Genomic DNA, 8001 nt, shown 5'->3' with positions numbered 1-8001 from the left:
AAAATAAGACTGAAATTTGATTTTTTGTGTTCCACACAAAAAATAAATGCGGATGAATTTTTCATTTTGATTTTGCGATAGGTCGTGAGAAGAAATAACGTAGGCGCCGAAAACATTATCCTATCCAGCGCTACTAGGCTAGGCCTAGCCTTACCTCGATTTAGGTTCTGTTATCACACATAAAAACGGCCGAAATTATATTTTCCGTTGCTAGTATTGACACTTGTGAAATATAATATTTCATAGGAATTATTTCAAATTTGTTAAAAAACTGATTCTGACTGAGATTTTGACACTTAAACAAACATATCTCAGCCAAACCGAACGACCGCATTGTGCGAGATGCGAAATACAAAACCTAATCTCATTAGAGAGGGCGCACTTTATTGACTGTATAAAGTATACATAAAAGCGAGAGTATTCCAGTGGATGCGATCTACAACCTCTGAATTTGCCTAGTAACGATGAATTCGTCGAGAAAATGGTAATATTTTATGAGAAATAGTCTGTATTTCTCATTTATTTTTATTCTTTTGCGTAAAACTAAAATTCATGCCAATATTTTTCCATGATTTATAATAATTGGAGTAATGCAAATGCACATTTTCTAAAAAAAAGTCAATTTTTAGTGAAATTTTGCCGGGAATGGGGCTTTAATATCTATAAATTTATATATTTATTGTTATGTATTGTTACTTAGGGAGTATGGAATCTTAACTTTTGTTACAGTGATTTAGTTCACTTTTTGGTTCCTGCCTACTCCCTGAGTTGACTGATATGTGCATGTTTTTGTATTGTTTATGGCAATAAAGAATAAGAATAAGAAGTGTAGGAATAGCAGTAGGAAATAAACGCACTGTTTGCGCTTATATTATTCCCCGGTGAACCACGTGCATCTTTTCAACCAATCAAAGGGGTTCTGTAGGATATTGTTTGATTGGATATTTACGTCATTTTCAATTAAACAAACCTCGTGACATTTCCATCAATAAACAGCCTCGTTTCATGACGACATATTTAAAGATATCGGTATGTCATAAACCCCCTAAAAATAATTAAAACATTGGAATAGGACTGTTATTTTAAAATATATCCTTCCAATGTTTGACAGATTGAAAAATGAATTTGTGCTAATTTCAGTCATTTTACATCGAGAATACTTAAATTGATTATCCGTTAATTTAAGGGTGTAGGTTATGCGTCCGTTAACTGACCAGGATCTTTTTTGTCATTTTAATTTTCAAGGAACCTAATTTCATTCAGTGGTGGGTGGGCAGCTGATTTCATCTATTTTGTCAATTGATATAAGGTACAATATTCAAAAATTAATACACAAAGCAAGACAAATAAAAAACGGTGGCGGCGCCAAGTTTTCCCAGACGGAGGGGCTGATGTCACCGACGAGAAAAAAATGTGGGCATGCACTGCTACGATACTTTGATTTGTAGGAGACATAGACATATTTATTAGCGAAAGTTTCAATGTTTCCTACAAGTCAAAGTATCATAACATTTTATTGTGTCTGCGTCTATTTCACTTATACATACATATTTATAGTCAAAGACACATCATTTACATACTGAACAAGATCGTGACTCCGAAAATGTGAGCATTGTGATTGGTTGAAATCGTTTATTTCGGTCCGCCCATTTTATTCAAATACGGAATATAAAATTACGTCATTCTTATGGGAACCTGCATGCAGTGTTTTACAAGTCGCTATTTCATCTCTAAATTACCCTCATCGTTGGTGGCGCTGTCCAGAATGAGAATAAAATAATAATAATAAGACTGTGGTTGGGGCTGATGTGTGAAAATTTAAGGAAATAGTACCTCAAGCTGGCCGGAAATGACACTCTTACAGTATATTATAGTAAAAGTCATCATCATCACATCACTTGATCTGCTATCAGCGATTTTCAGCTGTCATAGATGTCTAATTAATCTCTGTATTGTTACCATAGAAAATAAACTTAATGGTCTTTGATGTATTTACTTTACTTTACCTACTTCGTGTGCCAAAAATCTTGTACTTTTTCTCAAACTTCTCAAATTATAACAAAAGCACGCACACTCGAGCCGTGTATTATAGGTAAATCAGATGTTAGTGATACCGGTATCTTGCTATAATATGTAATGCACAAATATAAGATGTATATTACTGTACAGCGCTCTTTCGTTAAAACCTGGGTCATTTATGCAGTTCATTTCAACAACAACAATTCAGGCATCATCTTTACTGAAGAAATTTACATTGAGGTCGAAAAGTGGGGGGACCAGCCTCCTTAAAAATATGTAGGGGAGGGGGAAAGGGGAGTGTTCCCTTGTGCCCCCCCCAAAAAAAAATGTCTGTGTCCATGACATTCACACTTGTGTAACGCCAACGGTCCATGTTACAGTGTTAGATTTCCATTCTCTTCTTTGAAGAATTGCGTACCTTTCGATTGGCTCAATAACGCGAACAGCAACTTAGACTTATTAGAATTCACAAGCTTTTCTCGAAGTACCAACTTTTCAAGCTGCCAAGTACTTGCAAAGTTTGAAAATCCCAAGAGTGGCCAATGCTGATTACTACCTCAATTGCTGTTGTTGGCCAACACCATCAATCCAGGAAAATATCTGAATTTTGCAAAGGCTGTTTGGGATATTATCCAAACTTTTACTAATGAATTTGAAGGGAACTGCTAACTTCAGATAGAACACTCGTAAATTCATAAATATCTTTCAACATAAGACGTCATGGATTATGACAATAGATCCCATTGATTTTTATTTTTCCCCAGACGTACCGAAAACGAAAGCTCCAAAAAAAAAAGTTTGGTATCACTGAGTAGACAATTTTGTAATGATGTGCAACATAATTGTATTCGATATATTACAAATGTTTTTATATCCCCGATTATGATTTCATAGTAAAATTGACCTGAAATTACATTTATTGACCTCTGACCCTTTATTCTGCAGTTATGTGTCGTCACTGACGGATGTAGTTCTAAGACTATTTATTTATTTATTTTCTGAAAGTAAATGGTCCCTGACTCCCGGACTGAGTTTTGATTGGTAGTGAAAGACACGTGAAATGGCCGACATTTTACACCCTATCAGTTGTGTGACGTCACTGAATATATGTATGTGAAGAAACATTTGGGCTACTCGCGCCAGTAATAAAGTAAGGGTTGCCAAGGTCAATTCTGTACATTTATATGCTTGTAAAAACTGAAGAAATAATAATATTAGCTATTTTGAAATTCTAGCAAAATTGTAAATTAAAATTACATGAAACAAACACCAACATACAGTACCTTTAATTATTACATCATTTTTTTTCTGCTATGAACAATGAAATTTCTATTCATGATATAACATCTTTTAATAATTATAATATACCAATATTAAAACTGACCTTTGTATTGCAGTATTCATTTCACCTCTAAAAATACATATAATATTAAAAAGTATATAAATCTGGTATCTAATTTACGTACAAAATTGTTCATACTATAAATATCGACATAAAACATTACATACTTAAACACAGTTTCATATATCTATTATGATTTATTCAATAACAGGATTAAAGAAATATTATTGGTCCATATAGAAAATACAGAGAAATGAATTGTTTGGCCGATGAATATTAAAAATATACCGGAATTAATATAGTACAAAATTCACATAATGAAGACAAGATCGGTACATAATACAAACATACAAATGCGAATGCAAATATAAAAGAAAAATGTAAAAAAATATGACATTGTTGCATTACTCTGAGTTACTCCCATAACACCAAAAAATAAATAAACGATAAACAAATGAAAGATATATGGTCTGTGGTTGAATATATAAAGTCAGCAATTCAAATATTTAATATTATTTTTAGCTCATCTTTAATCATATAGCTTTTTATTTTTAGAATTAAGAATGAAGAGGAAGCAGTCCAGTCTTGCCGGTTATTTCTACTCCCAAGACATCCGGGTAATATTGCAAGTTGCCGAAGACTTTGAGGTTGGATGGTCAGGATTAATGGGGGAGTTATCTCTTCTACAAGTATTGCCTTTGGAGGCATCAATGAATCTGGTTAGAGATGGATTGCATTGATGAATCTTAATGAATCTTAATATCAAGTACGATTGCTTGAGGAATATGTCAAATTTTAGTCTAAGAGGATTGTTTGTGGGTTCAATTCCTTTCGTGGTCACTTTTTCGTTTGTAAGGGTACAAAATAAGTCTTCACATTGAAATATATTTTATCTACGCCCTGGGACTGTTTTTCCTTCATTTCTTTCCCAGCTCCTACATCCCCCACTACCACCCCCTATATCTCCAGCCCTCTGTCAACCTGGTCCTGAGCTCAGTAATACTTATTTAACTAGTAAATGAAATCAAGTTGAATAAATGTATTCACTACTAAGTTTAGTGAGACAATTTAAAATGTATTTATATTTTCATAATTATAAAACTATGTATATTAATAGAGTATTTTACATATATAAACATATTTCTAACACAACCAAGCTGCCAGCAGCAAACATAGCGTCATTTGTATGTCAAAGATTACCGTGAAATGTATTTTTAGGCATTTGATTCATTATTGACATCAGATGTTTCAGACATTAAAGATGTCATCGCAGTTGTATCTTCACTGTTGTCTGTTTTTTTAGTTTTGTTTGACGCTTTCTTTACGTTGTTTTTCCCACGTGATTTGCTGTTCAACACAGGTGCACTTTTACATTGGTCTACTATTGAACAAGTTGTGTCATGTGGAGGTATAAACAACTTTGGCATGTTCGCTTTTTTAACCTGTAACCGTGACGATTTTGTTGGAGTTGTGATGTAATTATAATGCGTTGGAGTACTTGGGTGCTGTGCCTTATCTACCTTTACTTCTGCTGTCACAAGTGGTGATATCGTGACTGGTAGAACTGGTGAACCGGGTGACGAATGATCTAGTGACTGGTTACCGGGAGATGTCTTCTTCCAGAATCGGGCAAGAGGTGACAGGACACCAGAAGGAGAACCTGAAGGACTCTGTGGCGAGCTGCTTCGCGACTCCGACAACTTAACAGGTGACATGTAACCTGGTAGAATAACTGGTGTTGAAGGAGACGAAAATGTAGGGCTGTCGGTCCCATCACCTTCTGCTGTCCCGGTACCGGAGGTTGATTGGTAGTAGCCTGGTACAAAAATAGTAGTGTTGGGTAATGAGTATGAGCGCTTGTTCTTTAGATCATTCCGCACGTGTGATACTAAATATCCGGGGAGGATGATAGGGGTGCCGAGTGTATCGGGCGTCGATTGTGATCGATCCAATCCAATTTGATTGAAGTATTCCTCGTAGTTTGGAGGGTTATCTAAATAAATAACAGCATAAAACAAAAACAAGAAAACACTATTATGGATGAGTCAGCATTACAGTTATTTACACGTGCTGTCGTAATTCCTGTCTCTTATACACATCTAGATGTGTATAAGAGACAGGTTAAATATAGTGTTTGATAACACTATAAAGCCTCTGTGGTCTAGTGGTTATGATCCTTACCTTGACAGTGAGAGGTCGCATGTTCGAATCCCGTCGGAGGAATTTTATCTAGGACAACATTCGTTGAGAGCTGTCCTTTATTCGAACACTGTATTTACCTTTCTTTCATTTGAGAAATATAGGAGTCGATTTGCATGTGTGTTCCAATAAAATAAAATGTAAAAATAATGAGAAGACCATGTACAATCATTGAAGGTTTACATGCGGAACACAAATGTATTGAAATATAATAAAATGTATGTTATATCTTAATAAATTTGTGTTCCGCAACCTTCAATGGTTTACCTCACAATTTATTGAGAAAAATAAAGACTACTACATACATATATAGGCCTATACATATACCTTAAAACACAAGTCCTAATAAAAAAATTCATGGGAGAATACCAGACTGATATTCTGCCGCTACGGTGGAAAAGTGAAATCAACTTACGAACACTTATCAAACGACTGAGTGCATCCAATGAAATTCCTTCATTCTCGAGTTGTCGCTTGCGTTTGTACCATATAAACAGCCAACAAAAGCCGTTGATAATAAAGAAAATTATACATGCAACTACGATGACTATTTCTAGGGTTTTGGAAACTGCGCTATTGGAAGCATCTTCTGTAACAAAAAGAAAATTGATGCAAAATATAATTGATTATTTCAGTCTTTATAACCGCAAGGAAGAGGCGCATTATAAATGACCGTACCAATACCAATGTAATTTTGACTTTTATTAAGTAAAAAGGATTATTATAGCATAAATTTCTTTGGAAATGCATGTCTTTAATTTGGAGTGCCATGGTATATGAAGCTATAAATGGCACAGACACACCGGACTTGGGCTGGTACCAGCGAGAGAAAGGGCATCCCCTCCCGTCAGGGAAAGTTTACACCCGTCGGGGAGAAAAATCACAATTCGTCGGGGAGAGAAAATATTTAGGCCTAAATGTATTTTCTACATATTAGTAGACTCTAAAATTGATTAAATTAATAAGCATTTGAAACCCCCCCAAATTGTCATATTTTTCGAGGGCTTCGCCCCTGGATCACTTTTTAAGAAATAAAGGTGACGCCCGACCACGCCCACTTTGCTCTCGTCGGGGGACATCGGCGGGAGCTCGGACCCTCTCCCCCTCCCCTGTCGGGCAAATCCTGGCGCTACCCCTGCACCGAACACGGTCTCCCTATGACTCTCCAACGAAATTATTTGATTCCAGTCTTATGCGCCCCGTGGCTCGGCAAGGATTTACTTTACAAGCGGCCAGTTTTGGCTCAGCTGGTAAAACATTGAAACTGTGGATAGGTTTGATGATTGTTCGATTTTGGAGATAGTGAACCAACTGAGAAATCAATACATGAAAAGCCAATTGAAGCTGCCTTGTCCCCATGTAGTCTATTCATGTTTGAATTTCTTGAGAACGGCATTAACCTTACATTCAATTTGAAATGTTACATCCTGAACTTTACATTTTTGTGATTTGCAGTGATGATATGCGTAGCCATACAATACGCCAACTGACCCACCGCCCGTATGCGCACTCGCAACTTACGTTGCACACGAGTTGACCTATTCGTGTATACACAACAGTAGGCCAAAACTGCAACGTGTTATGACATATTCTTTCTTTATAATCAGTGTTTGGATAAACCGTTTGTGAATTGTTTCCTGAAAGTTGACACAAGCTTGGTCACGTCCTGAATTGGATTGAAGGCCATGATAATTGTTTGAGAAATTTAGTTGCATTGGAAATACAATTATAGGTTTAGATTTTGTTGTTGTTTGCTCGCCTTGGTTGGTGGGAAAAACGCATGAAGAAGAATTAGAGGCCTACATCGCCCGCCTAACGAGATTTATAATCAGTCAATCAACCAATCAGGCTTATGATCATTTAGTCCCAAATGCAAAATAAATAAATAAATAAATAACAGCATAAAACAAAAACAAGAAAACACTATTATGGATGAGTCAGCATTACAGTTATTTACATGTACTGTCGTAATTCTAAAGCGATAGTAATACGGGATTTGTAGACAATATGAAAACATATTTTGGGAGGAGCTTGCATTCAAAATTTACCGTGAAACTGACAAGTGGTTCCTTTAAATCCCGTGGGACAAATACAAAGTCCGGACGAGGAGCAAGTGCCTCCATTATCACACCAACATCCTCGATCACCCATATCGACAGTTGTACAACCTTAGTTCCGATATCTTAAAAGATGAATAGAAGTATAAATACAATTTAATACAATTCAGTTAATGAAAATAGTGCTTATATATAAATAGAGCTACTATATAAAACGAGCACAATTTCAATTGACGTGCAGATTCTGGTAATGGATGTGTGTTTATGTAGACTCTATGCGCTTAAAACGCAGTCTTGAAAAAAGAAAAATAAAAAATATGTCGGGAAATATCCCAAAACTAACAAAGGAAAACAACAGAAGAGACAAAGAGAAGACGACAGAAC

At 35.7% G+C, this 8001-nt stretch overlaps 1 long non-coding RNA gene across 2 annotated transcripts in view; it reads right to left on the bottom strand.

The window, feature by feature from the left end:
• Nucleotides 1-5562: 5562 nt before the first annotated feature.
• The window catches only part of LOC117107883, a 30084-nt gene continuing 27645 nt past the window's right edge, over nucleotides 5563-8001 (bottom strand). Inside the window, exons 4-5 of one of the 2 annotated variants that reach the window (XR_004445299.1) lie at nucleotides 7609-7742; nucleotides 5563-6149 (exon numbers count right to left, since the gene is read on the bottom strand). This is a non-coding gene — a long non-coding RNA (uncharacterized LOC117107883). The remainder of the gene's footprint in view (nucleotides 6150-7608; nucleotides 7743-8001) is intronic. The other variant, XR_004445300.1, reaches the window with a different exon arrangement.

Source organism: Anneissia japonica, unplaced genomic scaffold (genome assembly GCF_011630105.1).
Source record: "Anneissia japonica isolate Jap-2015-1 unplaced genomic scaffold, ASM1163010v1 scaffold288060_len1141017_cov207, whole genome shotgun sequence".
In the NCBI taxonomy this organism is placed as follows: domain Eukaryota; kingdom Metazoa; phylum Echinodermata; class Crinoidea; order Comatulida; family Comatulidae; genus Anneissia; species Anneissia japonica.
The sequence above is the reverse complement of the archived record's forward strand: the minus strand, read 5'-3'. Positions and strand labels throughout refer to the sequence as shown.